General features: G+C 40.7%; 1 protein-coding gene across 8 annotated transcripts in view; it reads right to left on the bottom strand.

Annotated features, from left to right (window-relative positions):
* The window catches only part of LOC117255218 (uncharacterized), a 48,646-nt gene extending 43,969 nt beyond the window's left edge, over positions 1–4,677 (bottom strand). For 2 of the 8 annotated variants that reach the window (XM_078166458.1, XM_078166459.1), the window contains exon 1: positions 212–303. The gene's annotated coding sequence lies outside the window, so the exon portion shown is untranslated. The other 6 variants (XM_033623896.2, XM_033623897.2, XM_078166457.1 and 3 more) reach the window with 6 other exon arrangements.
* Positions 4,678–16,643: the final 11,966 nt, after the last annotated feature.

Below are 16,643 nucleotides of genomic sequence, written 5' to 3'. Positions count from 1 at the left end.
TCTCTTATCTCCAAAATTCTAATCGTTTGCCAGTTGTCTACCAGAAGTGATTATTGCTGTTAGCTTGACATCACAGTGATTCAGTCTATACTTTTTATTTCTATTCTTGTCTTTGTTTTATATACTTTTTACTTCTCACTCTATATCCATACTTATGTGCTGCTGCGGCACCTGAATTTCCCCACTGGGGATCAATAAAGCCTCATCTTACCTTATCTTAAGTTATCTCATCTTATCAGCCATCATTCTGTCAGAGAGGGAGCCACATTTGTCCAACTAGCCTATTTCATGCGTCCCTTAGTGTAAAGAAGAACATCACATACATGCAAACTCATTTATCTGAGTAATGCACCCTCCGCCCTCTCCTCTAATCTCCTTTACAGTGCTCCTCCAGGCATTTGCTGTTTGTACAAGGTAAATTTACACGGCAAAACTGATGCACACAAACAGATTCTTATTTATATTTGTTCATAGTCGGGCTGATATAGGAGCCAGGCGTGCCTTTGTGCAATAACAGTCCTGCAATCATTTATTGTGTGTTGGTTCGACATAGGCTTGGTCCAAAGGTCTCCGTGCTCATAAACACACACAGGCAGAGTTCACTGTAAGGCAACAGGGGAAACAAAAGGAAATTGCTTCATCTCACACTACTGTGGGTCAATAACCACCGATAACCATTGGCTTTACGTTCAGACAGCGATCCATTTAGCCCTTTGTAAACAAGACTACAACTGCAGCTTATGTAACACTTACGCCAAATACATACTGACAAAACAAACACGTACGCTTGCATCTGCAGCGTGGTGAGATTATGGTTCATGTGGGGCTGTGTGTGCACCACAGAAGTCACTTTTACTTATATAAAGCAATGCACATCTGAATGCCCTCTAAACCTCGCAACAACTTCTTCTCATTTTCAGCCACATTCAGACTTACAACTGACCCCTGTATTAGTGTATCATGAATGCACCAGAGCAATTACCCTGAACACTGTGTGGGCATGGAAAAATGCTAAATAAAAATGACCCCATATCCTTGCAACAGCTTATGTAACACAGGGCAGCGTATTCAAATGACTGTGTGTCATGCCATAAAACCAAAACACTGATATATTCTAGGGCTGCAACCGATGATTATTTTACTATAGAGGAATCTGGCGTTTATTTTCTCAACCGATCAATTAACTGTTTAATCATTAAGGCTGTCGCAATTTCCGATAGTCCAAGGTGACATCTTTAAATTGCTTGTTTGTCTAAAATCTAAATATATTCAGTTTATTATCACGCAAGACAAAGAAAGCACAATTGAGAAGCTGGAACGAGGACCTGCTTATTATTATTGCTAGAAAAATGACTTAGACGAATGATATAAATAGTTGCAATTTCATTTTCTGTCAATAAACTAATTGATTAACTAATTGTTTGGGCTCTCTTATATTAAAATGTGTTTGTGGCAAAAATATGACTCTGTTATGGTATTTTTTGTCATGCATTATTTCTATAAGGGGTCAGAGGTATACAAAAGTTATTATTCTTTATCATAAATACTCTGATGAGGTTATTTTTCTCAGGGCGTCCACAGGTATCAGACACTTAAATTTAAAGCTTTTTAAGACCTTTTCAAGAATCAAATTTCAGATTGAGCTTGCAGGTAAGTAGAAAAGTAAGCAGTATATATGTGCACCTGTGCAGAGGAAGATTTTATTTAGGAAAATGGTTAGATTAATGTACATTTTGCAAAACATGTAAGTGCAAAAGTGTAAAAAGACAGCATGAGGTTCAGTGGTAGGTTTAAAGATTTGTAACATCAAATATTTGGACTTTCACGCAGAAGAGCTTGACTCATTTGACATAAAGAAATTATAAGATGCATACATTAAATAAGCAAAATATTTATGGCAATTAAAATCTTACAAATTCAAATTTAAGACTATTTAATGACTTCTCTTTTAATTTAGGACTTTTAAGGAGCTGTTTCTAATGAACTTTTGGTGCTTTAAGGGTGTTCCTATTCCATATGGTGTCAGCACTTAAACAAACTTGTTTTATAGAGTAACTTTTAAAATCAATGCAGCATAGAATAACTATAGTTGATTATAACGCACAATTCTCATTCTCCAAACATGTGGCAAACACATCTGAGAGTAAAAGCAAGTCATGCTGACTGAGGACCATGAGACAAATTTAGAGCATGAGCAGTCTGACCAGACAATGAACCTTTAACAGCTGGAGGCCTCTTTAGAAAAAAACAAAAAACCCTCCAGTATGATAGAGGACAGCACGGTAACGGATGGATGGAGGTTACGCACGGAGATACGAGAACGGGGCTTGTGAAAAAAAGTAAATTAGGCAGGAGTCCATAAAGAGGCTGTGATGGCGGAGAGTGTGCCCGAAAACAGCGAGGAGGAGACGGGAGAGCAGGGGAGGAGAGACGGTCAGGCTGTCGGTCTGTCTGGGAGGCCAATTTGCCAAATTAAAGCTCCAAAAATCTGGGCGGCGGACAAAGCTCCGTCTCGCCTGGGAAATCTCCCCTTCTCCTCTAATTAAATACAATAAACTTCAATCACAGCAAAGAAAAAAAAAAACAATCACCCCAAACGACCTGGATGCGCCCCCTGTCTCTCCTCTCCGTGTCCTTGGAGCTCCGTTTTCCCGTAACGAAGGCAAAGCCAAAGTGGCCCCGTCTGCCGCCCCTCGCCTCGCCTCGCTCCCCTGTCCATCCGGTGCGCGTCCCGCTCTCCCCGAAAAAAAAAAAAAAAACACCTAACAAACCTGCCGATGGAGCGATCAGTGCAACACAAGTGATGGGGCATGACGGTGCTGTGTGTCCGCACAGCTGGATGGAACAACAGCAGCACATACAGAGCCAGAGCAGGGAAGAGAAGGTGCCATGGTGGCAGCCAGCAGTGTGTCCCGCATGGCACGGCGAGCCGAGGAGCCGCACTTCCACATCCAGACCCTCCTTTTCTATTTCACCCTGCAAATTCACAATCTGTGCATTTTTATTTGGGGAAAAACAAAGCTTAAATTCCTACCAAAAGCAGCCACCACGCGTCGCGGAGTATCCAGCCGAGACAACAGGGATCCTTTCAGCGCAAGACAACAATAAAAATGGGGCGCAGCTGGCAGTGCCACCGGATGTCCAATATTAATTGTTAATACGGCCGATTTCTGAGCATGTGGATCGGCTTCAGCGCTTCACGGGCTCCAGCTACACGCAGGTAAAAGTCTGTTTTCTGCCCACACAGCCTCGGACTTTCGTTAAATATTAAAGTTGACGCGAGGAATAAATCACTGAACAAGTTTGGCTGCTGTTTGTCCACCTGCAGGTGCTGCTGCCGATCGGTGGTGGTTAATGTTACAGGCCCAGGCAAGTTATCCTCGGTGGCAAAATGTGGCTTTATTGCCACAAAACTGCAAGTTTGCGAGGAAAATAACACGCGGGGAGCACATTTATCTCCCCGTGTGCGCGCACAAATACGGCAAATGGGTGCAGAAATGTAATATAAGTATAAATGCATCGTTAAATTGGGTTGTGTGTGCGCAATTAAGCACCTTATTTAAAATATAAATATATTACAGATTAAATAATGCGTCCTGGCATCATATTTCCTTTTATCCTAACCATATGGTGCATTTAAAATACTCCCAAGTGTGCCATGCATGCTACTGTATGTAAATCCATGTGAAAGTAGCCATTTTTATCACACAAGACCGTTAAAAAGCCTCCAGATATTTTTCCTCTCCATGCTGTGAATATCTGTCAGTAACTTCTCAGCCGCTAAACTTAATGCAAACGCGCGTTTGTGTGTGTGTATAGGCGCAAAGCTGCGAGATGGGCTTTACCTTATCGCGTGTCCTCGGATGTCCCCTCGGAGTTAAGGCTCCTCCGGACCGGGGTAAAATGTCGGCCTCGGCCTCTCCAGATGATATGATTACGCACCATCCACAGACATGAGTGGAGCCCGCATGGACAGCAGCGACCGCTCAGCCAGAAAATCCCGTTTCACCTACGGCCACATGCAGGAAGTTAGTTTACAGTAGTATCGAGCTGGCCTGTATGGCGGATAAACGGGACAGAAAAGATGGTTGTAGGACTGTTCAACACCCCCCTCGCCTCCTTCACCACCTCCTCCTCCTCCTCCTGTCTCTCCCTCCTCTCCATTGGAGCAGAAGCCTACCGTTTTGGAGATGAGAGGGTGGGAGAATGAAAGCGCTCATCTCTCTCCCCCTGAAGCTAATTCCTTTATTAATAAAGTTTCACAGGCTCGTGGAGCAGACCCCCTCTGTGCCTGACATGGTGTCGTCCGCAGGGCAAAGCCACCACAAACACTTTCCCCACCGGCTCCGCGGCTTTCAGACACTTTTCATGGGGGGGCATGAAGAAGACAGAGCCACAGAGTGAGATGGAGGGCGTGGATCCGCGCGACTGGATGTGTTGCGCAGGCTTTGGGCGCTCTTTGTTGTTGTTGTTGTTGTGTACCAGTGTTGTGGTTGTTGTTTCCGCAGTGGTTAGCTACATATGTTTGGCTCCAGCGGACCGTAAAGCTACAGAAAGCAGTTGTGAGTGACTGACCTGATCGAAAAGGGAAATGTGTCAGCTGTAAAAACAGTTGCAGCTCTCATCGGCGGATTGGGGGGCACTTGAGTTCACGAATAATCCCGTAGACGGACTGTCACTCTCGAGAGATTAGCGAGGCACACTTCTGGCCCGGGATTTCAAAATAAAGGTCGCGATGAGGAACACGGTGCAGAATATGAATTGTAGACCGATATTATTATTATAGACTATTACAATATGACTGATAGCAATAAGACTGATTTTATTAAGTATTATAGAGCATACAGCTCTACAGATGCAATCAGGAAGTCATTAGTTTGCCCAGATACAAGGGGTCATCCATAGGATACATATAGCAATTGTTTCTAATAAGGAACATTTTGAAGGGTTTGGGCCTCATAATATATAGACCCAATATATAAGTGGCCTGCTGAGGAGCAGAAAGGCGCCACGGCCATATCGTGTTTACGCATGTAAAATCTACATCCAGAAAAAGAAATTAAAGGAAAGCATACATTCATTTGTTTGCACGGACAAATAACCTTCTGAAACTGGAGAAGGAAATGACCACTTTTGATCAGGAGGATGGCTCTGTTTCTCATTATGCCATCAGAAATGATGTCTTACAGGCCTTAAAACGTGGAGTTCGGGGGGACAGACGAGAGAGAGTTTCGAAGATTGGCTGAATCTCTCCTCAGATTGCTGCAGAAATCTGAACTGATATCTTGGTTTGCTAAATAAAAGTCCTTTTGGTCTGAAACAAGCCTGTATCAGCGGAGTCTTTTTCTTCACCATCATCTCACCATCTTTTCATCATTGCAATAAGAATGGCCTGATAAACTACATTTTACTTTGTCTTACTTTTACACACACACACACACACACACACACACACACGGTGTACCTAATAAAGTGGCTGGTGAGTGTAGCAGCAATGTATCCAGAGATCACAAAATCAAACAATTCAGTAATATACAATAAAAGGTAATAAAATGACTGCACAAAATCATACTTATAAATATAAATATTATAAATATTAGGTATAAAATCGTCGTTGTCAATTTGGGTGTCACCATTAAATCAGCTTGAAAAGCTGTGTTCTCAAACAAGTGGAAAGGGAGTCAATCTTGCCAATGTCGAGGGGGAGAGAAGATGGGTACACTGTGGTCATAAAGGGATGGACACGGTCAGCAACAATACTCAGGTAGGCTGTGGTGTTTAAACCATGCTCAGTTGGTACTAAGAAAATCTCCCCCACACCATTACACCAGCAGCAGCAGCCTGAACCGTTGATACAAGGCAGGATGGATCCATGCTTCCATCTTCTATCGTCCAGTTTTGGTGAGTCTGTGTGAACTGTAGCCTCAGTTTCCTGTTGTTAGCTGACAGGAGTGGCACCTGGTGTGGTCTTCTGCTGCTGTAGCCCATCTGCTTCAAGGTTGGACAAGGTGTTGTTGCTTCAGAGATGGTCTTCTACAGACCTTGGTTGGAACCAGTGGTTATTTGACTTCCTGTTGCCTTTCTATCATCTTGAACCAGTCTGGCCATTCTCCTCTGACCTCTGGCATCAACAAGACGGGGGGGCTGAGGACAAAAAGATGGCCCCCAAAGATGAGCTGCTAAGTGAAAACCTCAGGCAGCAGAAACCCGAGAATGCAGGAGAGGAGGATGAACCACCATGCAAGGACAAGCTCCTGCACGGCATGTACCACCGACAGATTAAAGACTAGTGGCAGGAAAAGGCCGGACTGAAAGACAGCTCAGACGCACCAATCATGGCAGCACAGGAACAGACACTTAGTATGAGATCAATAGAAGCAGGGGTCGACCACAGCAGACAGGACCCCAGGTGCAGGCTGTGCAGAGAGGCCCCTGAGACAGTTCAGCACATAACAGCAGGGTGTAAGATGCAGGCAGGAAGAGCGTACATGGAACGCCATAACCAAGTGGCTGGCATAGTGTACAGGAGCATCTGCACTGAGGGCGTCACAGTGGAAGACACCTCCTCAAGTGGTGGAGAATGACCGAGCTTAGATTCGGTAGGACTTCCAGATCCAGACTGTCAAACTGGTGATGATGGCTAACCAGCCGGACATCATGTTGATGAACAAGCAGCAGAAGAAGGCAGTGGTTCAACATAAAATAACCCTTCTGTTTTCGTTCCTTTAGGGGTCAATCTGATACCGTGATACAGAGAAACTGCGATATTTTCTGAGATGGCTATCGTGCCGTGAAAATCTTTTACCGTTGCAACCCTATTCCCAACCGCTTTCCTTAAGAAACACCTTTTCTCTCATTGAGTGAACTGACGACATGTCACTAAACTGCATGTTTTATTTTTAGTTTTATTTTACAAATTCAGTGTTTTCATCTCACAGATATTTGACTGTTGCTTTTTGAGTTCTTTTGTTTCATTTGCACACTTTTCTAATGCAAGCCGAGGCCATTTCGCAGAGACTGAAGGCTCAAACACAGCTTGTGTTCAGGTCTGCACTGTGCCCCCTTATCCTGTGAGATATTATACTATCTTTAATAATAATTCAAACTTAAAACACAACAATTTCATTTAGTTTTCTTTATAGAAACGAATGAAATGCTGACATACAGGCCTACCACCTTTATAAAAAGTTTTATGTGACCTTTTTAAATCAAGGAGGCCTCACGACCACGCCGTGAAGCTTTGGCTAACTCTAATATGTAGATATGAATGTAGTTGAACTATTGGCAAGCTTCTGCAAAATGTAGTTAAACCACTTGTTTTATGACACGTAGTTCACTACATCCCAGCATGCACATTGGCCTTCTTGTCCAGTAAAGCTGATTCTGACGATCTACAACTGATTCAGTCTGTTATTATAAATGTTAATTTAAAGGTCTGTAACCGTGAGGTCTTCACTAATTTACAATGCAATAATTTAAAATGAATAGATTTAAGGGTAATATTTCAACCTGATATTAATCGTAATATGTGCTTTGCTTGACTCTTGTATGTTTTATGTTTGTTTTCTTTGTTAAAAGGATGGTTCTGCTAGTCTTGGCATTGAATGAGCTTGAGATGAGAATGCATACACTATATTTTACATTACACTTTTAAAAGCCATGACCAAACAGCTTACATAACCCATAAAGCTAAACTAACCTACCATGACTTAAAAACAACATTAAAACTATAAAATATGTGTCAAAACGTGAATTAAAAAATATCAAAACATGCTTAAAGTACATAAAACAGATCAAATACATTGGCCTACATAGCCTAACATTTCTTGTCAGCCTTTATTTTGAAAAGCAGTGTACCGTACTTCCGGGTTGACGCTGACTGACTGTTGACAACTTGACCCAGATTGAAGCCAGTGAAAACGAACACGGTTTATATCTACGACACGGTGTCGTCACAGGGGCGGGGTCACACGACCCGTCTTTAAGGACACCGAGAGGACTGGAGCTGTGAACCCGCTGACCCCAGCTTTCCCCCGGGCAGCATCAGAGCGGAGCACCGCTGGAACCGCTTCACTTCCACACCGACATGTTAAACGGAGGAGCAGATCCAAACAAGCGGCCCCCACAGCGGGTTCACCACAACTGGAGCAGCTACTACACGGATCCTCTCACCTCTGTTGACTCACTGCTTTGTTTTAACAGGCCACTTTAGTTTGGGATGAACAAAGTGATTAATCTATACCTTCATTAATATAAAAGGGATGTGGCCTGCAGAATATTAAACTATAGAAACACCCCTCAAACTACAGCTTGAATCAGCACCTCAGATAAACATTAAACTTAATCAGATTAACTTGTATTGCAGAGCTGCTACAGTGCACATCACAAATTGGCAGCTGATTTTATATAACAGTTAGAAGTGGGGAAAAAAAGGCCCTATATAGTATATGCATTTATTATAATAATATACAGTGTTCAGGGAGCAGTGAAATACATGTAATGAAATTAGCAGTGAAACTATATGTTGCAGTAGCTTGCTGGTGGTTTAACTACATTCATATTTGCATAGTGATTCAAGTAGTCCAGTCAAATTATTATTATTGTTGCAATTATAATAATAATTATTATATTTTTTCTGACAAGTTACACATAGCAAGGATACTTGTTGTCTTTGTTGTAATTATTGCCATTAGTAGTTTCATTGTGCTGTCGTTTTACTGCTTTCTTATTGTATTTTGCTTGTTTTCTATCTTGGAATTTTAATTATTTAATTGTTTTACACCATGATGTACTGTCTGCTTGTGTGGACCCCAGGAGGAGTAGTTGCTACCTCTGTAGTGAGATATCCAACTAACTAACTAACTAAATAAATCCTGGTGGTGGTTTCTGTCTTACGAACACTGTATACAAAACCAAAGTGGGCATTCCTGCACTCTTACCATCAATAGTGTTTTGGGTTTGGGTGTTTGCTTTGGATTTTTAATTATATATTTGCACTATAATGTAATGTTTGCTCATGTGAACCACAAGGAAAGTAGTTGCTGCATTGGTGGTGACAAATAGGGATAAAAATAAATAAATAATATTTTGTGTGGTTAACTACAGAAACTACAAACAATTGCAGGTCACTTATGAAAGTAATGACTTTTTTGCATTTCTTCTCTATTGTCACGTTGAAGCTCCTTTGACCACAGTCTGCTATAAGTAGATTACTGCCATTTATTGACAAATGTTAGACAATTTTTGCATGCTAATCCTCGTGCAATAATACCTCCACCTAGACTTTAGTTTCTGAAGACAGGTGTCTGACGTACGGACACTGTATGCAAAAACAAAGTTAACATTCCTGCACTTTCCCATTTATAGTGTTCTGGGGTTTTTGTTTGTTCATGTAAGAAGCCTTAAGACGTATCCTTTTAGCTTGGCTTTAACTTAATGGTGCTTCGTCATTTATTGCCTCTGTTTTTAGGTCTTGTCTTTGACATTTTCTACTTGTTTTTGTATGAATTTGTTTTATTAAATGTTATTTATTTCAAATATTTTATCATTTATTGTTGTAATGTGCAGCTATTGTTACTTTGTCTGTGCTGTTTTACTCCTGCTCTGTGAAACACTTTGGGCTGCTTGATTGTATGAAAGGTGCTATATAAATAAAGTTTGATTTGATTTGTATGACACTGGATACATTTTTTGTGGGATGTTACTTTTTACACTATTGTAATCCTAGGTATTCTTCTTCTTCTTTCTTCTTCCGAGGAAATCATACTTCCCATGGGTGAAAACTCACCAAACTTTGCACAAAGGTCCAGTCTCATGCCAGATATCCTCAGCTGTAAACTCAAGCCAATAGTCCTGATGGTGGCGCTACAGCAAGCGTCTAAAGTTCAAAACTTTGGAAATTCATAACAAATCAACCATACAGCCATCCATAAACCTATTAAAAATTATGAAGTTCATCACTCTGTTTTTTTCAAAAACTGTAAAACTTCTTAAACCTATCTCCTCCCACAATTTTTGCTCAATTGACACCAGACTTGCTACAAAGCATCTTCAGACTGTCCTACACAAACTATGTTTCTCAGATTTTTGATTTATCAAAAACTGAGCCTACAGTGCATCAAAATGTTTGACTGTAAACGGTACTGTAAACATATACATGCAAATTCTTGCTAAATAAATCTTCAATGTTCATGAAAAAAAGACAAAATTCTAGAGTCATGGTAGATGATGTGTGGCAAATTTCTGAATTTTATTTCAGAAACTGAATTTTTGACAGCATTTTGAATTTTGCTCTAATGTGAACAATTGGAGTCAATGTAAAAATGGCAACTTTAAACATCAGTTTTTCACTTATGGAGCAAATCAATCATTGTTACAAACAAATTACCAACATCTCCATGCTGTCTAGATGCAATATGTGTATTTTCAGATTTTTGTTTTGATAACTGAATTTTTTACAGTGGTTTGAAATCTGTTTTTCCATGCATGGACGGCTGCTAAACCTGCACGTCTGGCTTAGTCAGTTTGTGAAGCTACACATGTATTGTCACTGACTAATTAGCTCAGTGAGATAGAAATTGATTCTTAGTCTCAGAGGTTGTGAGTTCAAGCCTCAGCTGATGCAAAAGGCAGATTGTGTTGCTAAATGTCTTCCAACTCTTCTGCTTGTTGCTCAGAATTGCCTAAAAATGCCCGGACCCGACCCATCGCTGCGCAGCAGATGTAATTTTGTATTATATTTTCTTATAACTGTGTCACATGCACATTGTCAATTTGATCATATTTATACAAAGCAGTTCAAACTACTTCTGCTAAATAGCTCGAGTTAAGCAAACAAGATTTCTCCCTTGTGTAGCTGTGCTGCGTTCAACTTCGTAGTGTGAAGTAACATGTCGCTTGCAAAGCTTTGCTTTCAAAGTAGCTTCCTCAACACTGATAATATATTAATCACAACCTAGCTTCTAATTCAATTTTATTTTATAATTATTGTCTATATATAGCAGCATACCGTGAATGAAATGTCATTACTCACCAATCCAGGTACAGTAAAGAACATATAGCAAAGAAGACATTCAACATGGATATGACAACATTAATGTGCGAAAAAGTGCACTGCATTTTGATAATAATGTCATCACAATTACAATTTTATGATATGTTGCTGTAAGAGTATATGCCATGAGTAAAAGTGCAGCACAGAAATGCACATTTTAATGTTCATAATGCAAACTCAGCGACACCACACACTACTGTGTTCAAACCTGATTGCAGTTCAGTTCATTTTTGAAAAGTATAGTTGCATCTTTATGTATGTTATAGTTGTTATTTGCATTTGGTGATACGATGATAAATACAGTGAGGTAATAGAGATTAGATAAAGTGTCAGAGAATGTAATATCTCTGGTTGTATATTCCTCTGTGGATAACTCACAAATCAATCAGCACGACTGTTCTCTGGCATATTATGGGATATTTAATATGATGTGTGCATTAATATGATGAAGCATTCTAAATTGCTGAGAGTTTAATTTGCTATATTCCTGTCTGATTATTTGATCTATGAATAGTAAGTCAGGCAATTTAAAAACGACTGCATCATCATACATAAATACAACAGTATGGAAATATACCCTGATAGATGATTTTATTCACATCACCCACTCCATGTTATTAGTCATAATAACTTCATTTCCAGTGACGTTATATTTGGCGTGATGCTTCTGAAGTTAATTTTTCAACAGTAAATGTCACACTCAGTATATATCTTAGTCACTGTGCTTTAATAACCTTTTTTTGTTGTTGTTAAGTATTACTGCTTGAGTTAAATTCACCACCAAATATGATGCTATCAGCCTCGAAAATCCTGCATCTGTCAGGCTGTGTTTTACAGTATATATTTAAATTGAGAGATTAAAATATGCATTATCAGGCGTGCAGCTGCTCCCTTGTGATGACAAGAAACAGTCCTCTATATTCGAGCCAGTGTTATTTAGGCCAGCTCATATAGCTGTTTGCATAAAGATTGTTAAATCTTAATGTACTGTTGCTGGAGAAAAGTAGGTTGTCATGGCGCATTAAGCCACAATTTATGAATATTACAGAGGATAAGCTGTGGGGTGTTTGTGTTTATCTGCGTCTGTCAGTTAAAGCCCATATGTGTAGGCCTGTAGGCTGTTTGTGTGTGTGTCCTTAAATAATGTGTATTAATTTTCGTCTGTTTAAACAGAAATGTAGGCCAAGGCTCAGATATGTCATACTTAAAGGACAAAACCGCCATTTTTGGTGAGTGGGCTCTGTGCAGACGGCAGAGTGAATGTAACAGAGTCCTCACTCCCTTATCGTTCTTTCTCACTTGTGACACCCATCACTCTGTTGGCCAATCAGTCACATAAACACTGCTGCTTTCTCTAAACGTCATGTAGATTTTATGGGCTGTTTACTCATTAATCTGCATCCATAATGAGACTGCAGTGCTGCAACACCACTCGTTTATTTGCAGCTGTGAATTATGGATGGATGTTTGTCCTCTGAGGTGGTAATGAAATAAGAGTCATTTTATATAACATAATCATAATCCAGAACAGGAGTGTGCTGAGCCTGCAGGTACACATTCAACATGTTGCGTCATTATTTTGTGGCTAAATGTTATTCAGGGACTGCCGGCTGTGCTGGAACATTAATTTAATTTAAAGGAGCAGTGTGTAAGATTTACTGGTATCTAATGGTGAGGATAACAGATTGCAACCAGCTGAAACTTCTCCTGGTAAAAAGTGTTCATTGTTCAGGTGGGTTTTACCAGGAGCCGAATTATCCACAGAGGACTCTCCCTCTCCAAAACAAACAGACCAGGTGAATTAAATGGGTAAAAATAATTAAAAAAAAAAAACCCATTAAAATTAGTGTTTTTCCAATGCTGTTTGGTATGTCAGCTGCTAGCCCAGCCCATGCTAATGTATGCTCTCCTTTTTTCTCTGCTAACTTAAAATGCAGATGTTCAGGATGTAATTACCAGGAGGCCGAATTATCTGCAGAGGTCTCTTCCTCTCCAAAATAAACAGACTAGGTGATTTAAACCAGTAAAAACATGGAATAAAGCTGTTGCACATTAAAATCAGTACTTCTTCAATGCTGTTTGGCATGTCAGAGATGGGCCGCTAGCCCAGCACATCCTAATGTGTGCTCACCCTTTTTCTCTGATAACTTAAGATCCAGACAATTGGGAGGTTTTTACCAAGAGCCGAATTATCTGCAGAGGTCTCTTCCTCTACAAAATAAACAGACTAAGTGATTAAAACCAGTAAAAACACTGTATAAAGCAGTTTCACGTGAAAATCAGTGTTTCTTTGATGCTGTTCGGCAAGACAGAGATGGGCCGCTAGCCCAGCACATCCTAATGTGTGCTCACCCTTTGTCTCTGATAACTTAAGATCCAGACAATTTGGAAGTTTTTACCAGGAGCCAAATTATCTGCAGTGGTCTCTTCCTCTCCAAAATAAACAGACCATGTGAATTAAAGTGGTAAAATCACTGAATAAAGCAGTTTCACATTTAAAAAATCAGTGTTTTCCTGACGCTCTCGTCACAGAGGGGCTGCAAACTACGGTGGGTGATGCAAAACCGTAAAAACGCAAATGGCCCTGCCTAGACCCAGTGTTTAGTTTGTCCGTTCTGGGCTACTGTAGAAAGATGGTGGTGCAACATGGCGGACTCTGTAGACAAGGAGTCCATATGTAGTTATCGGCATTCGGTTAAAGTTGAGGTCATGTGTTTAACCCTGATCCAGGACTGTTATACTATGTAATGTGATCCTGTTGTGCTATTATCTCATTTCAGGTATTTCAAAAGTTCATTAATGGAAAATGGAGCTATTAGGACAAATAACACTGACAATACTGACAACATTGACCTACTATTTGGTGTGCCAGAAATAGACTTGTGTCTCAAATTGGATACTTCTGTATTTATGCTTGCTATTTTGAGTGTATGAGTGCATCCACACTGACAAGTATTGTATAATGCATTGCACTGTGAGTACCCAGATGGAGGCACTCATAACAGTGAAAAGGTTGAGTGTGGTTCTTTCATAAAAAGGATATGAGACTTTTCCAGTGGATTTTAGATTACAACAAAACATGAACTGAAGCTTGTGTTAACCACAGACCTTATTTCAGGCATCTAACCAAAAACCCATTCAAAAAAACACTGACTTGGAGACGAGGGAACTGGAAGTGTGAACATGCTAACTCATTTTCGGGGTGTAGGATTTATTCCTGCAGCACTCTCTAGCTGTGTAAAGAATACAAAACAAAAGCTTGAAAAGTTCAGCTCCTCTCTCACCTCATCTGCACAGCTGACCAGTCACTGTTGGAGGTGAGTGTGACGTCAGATTGGAAGTTTCAGAGAGTCACAGAAATGGTCGGACAGAGACCCGCCAAATCTGACCTGATAAAGGTGTGGGAGAGGGGGTTTCTGAAACTATCTTAACATCAGAGAAGCCGTTATGAAGAAGCAAAGTGGCCTCTTAAAGACCAATTCATACTTTCTGCATCTGCATGTTCACAAGGTTCCGCTTTGGTGCGAAGGTGACATTATTGTCACTATTCGGCCATGTCCATGAGGGTCTGCGCGGAGCCGTATGGGAGTGTCTGCATGCAGCCCAAAATGTGTGACCTAATGTGCATGCTTCTTCTTCTTAATTTATATGTCAGTTGGCAAATGTTCTGATGCATTAGTGCCACCAAGTCTGTTACAAGTCTGCAGCTGTCTGCAGACACAAAAAATATGTCCGAGTGTAACCGCGTTCATTTCGTCCGTATGTCTGCACGTTTCCATAAAGCTTACGGATACGGGCCAAACGGAGCAGTACCACCGGGAACCGTGGGGGCAGTGTTGCTGTCACTACCCGATACGTAGCTCTAGTGAGACACGAAGAAGAAATAACAATTCAATTTCTCTCATTGGCAGTACTAGAGAAAAGAATTCTCCGTCCCCCAGTTGCGATGTATTTAACGGCCTCACCGACCACCGCCTCCTACAACGCTGCCTCTGTTTTTGTCTTTTATGCAAGAGCTACATTATCAATATCTCCTCCACAGTTGCCATGTTTGTTTCTGAGTTTGTTGTTGTCATAAACTTTTGACGCTGGGCTGCCCCCTGGTGGATATATTGGTTAACACCCATGCCAACGTAAAGGGCGCATGGAAGTATGTGGGCAATGACGGTAACATCGTTTGAAACGAACGTATACATTTTCATACGTAAAGCGAGCATAAATGGGCTTTTAGCTCTATGCAGTTGAGATGCTTTAAATTCAGATTCAGTTTGAGAAAGTAACAGTGCCCCCTGCTGTCAAAACTCAGTACTTGCAGGAAGTAGTAAATAGTGGAGGATTGTGGGTAATTTTCAGATTTGGATTTCCATGAGGTAACTGGCATGGCGGTGTGTGTCAACAAATATAAAGGTAACTTACTCAAAAACGATGCAGAAGTTTATCTGGTTGTATATTTTTTTGCTTGTCATTGAGTTCGCCATGTTTTTATTAAGTTAAACATTCGTTTTTATTATTTTTGCCGCCAGTAAACATTGTCTGTAGCTAACATTAGCATGATGCCGTCTTTCCAGATAGAGCCTGAGCGGTTTGTCCATATGAGGTCACTTAACACTGTTGTCCTTTGCTGTTTACCCCAGACTTAGGAAGGATTTTCCATGAGGTGAATACACCTGGCTGTTAGCATCATCTACCAGCTCAGAGTGGTCATTAGAGCAGGAGATGTCACACACAGGTCACACAAGCTTTAACACTCATGGCATGCTGGTGGCAAAATGGCAGCAGATTTTACTTTCTTTGCAAGTTTTTTGGGCCTGGTTTAGGGTTTGCATCTATGACTGTGTTACCCATTTTCCATTGTAATTAAAGATGTATCATCAATGGAGGGTGTTGCACAGAGCACAGCAGAAGTCAACAGTGGTAGCAAAATCCGGATTACATTGTTTACCTGCAACTTTTGCTCTGTTGTCACAGGTGTTTGTTTTTACCCAAAAAACAAGCATGATCTGATTATTAATGAGGCCACTGCACGCACTTTTTGTCTGATGATTTCTCACTGGACTTCTCCGTTGTTGCATTCTCCATCCTCTGTCATGCCCACTGATGTCGTCACGGTTCGCACTTCAGGTCATGGAAAATCTATTTTTCGGGTTCCAGCTGAGAGCCAACTTTTCAGGTTCTGAACAAATTTATTTTTGGTTGAAATGCTGTGAACCTCTCAATTGTAGGTGTGAGAACTGGAACATAACTGGTTTCATGTCGGTGGAAAAGGGGTGTGTCCTCGTTAGATATTAGGGATGAGTAGGTTAATGCTATCCATCTGAGATATCTACAGTACAAACACTAGAATGGAGAAATTTAAAGTATCACCTGGGTGCAAACCAGTTCTTCATTTAAATGTAAGTTTCAGTGCACACCTGATATTATATGATGGTGTTAATTCTGTTTTTGGGCTTTGATAAAATTCTAGAAGAAACCCTGAATCCTTGTTTTTATTTGTCACAGAAACAGTCAAATCTATTGATGAATATTTGCTCAAATTAGCAGCTTCAGTCCAGCAACACCAGTACTGCCTTCAGCCTTTCACAGCATCCCA

This window comes from Epinephelus lanceolatus, chromosome 3 (assembly GCF_041903045.1).
Source record: "Epinephelus lanceolatus isolate andai-2023 chromosome 3, ASM4190304v1, whole genome shotgun sequence".
Classification (NCBI taxonomy): domain Eukaryota; kingdom Metazoa; phylum Chordata; class Actinopteri; order Perciformes; family Serranidae; genus Epinephelus; species Epinephelus lanceolatus.
This window is presented reverse-complemented; position numbering and strand designations above follow the sequence as displayed.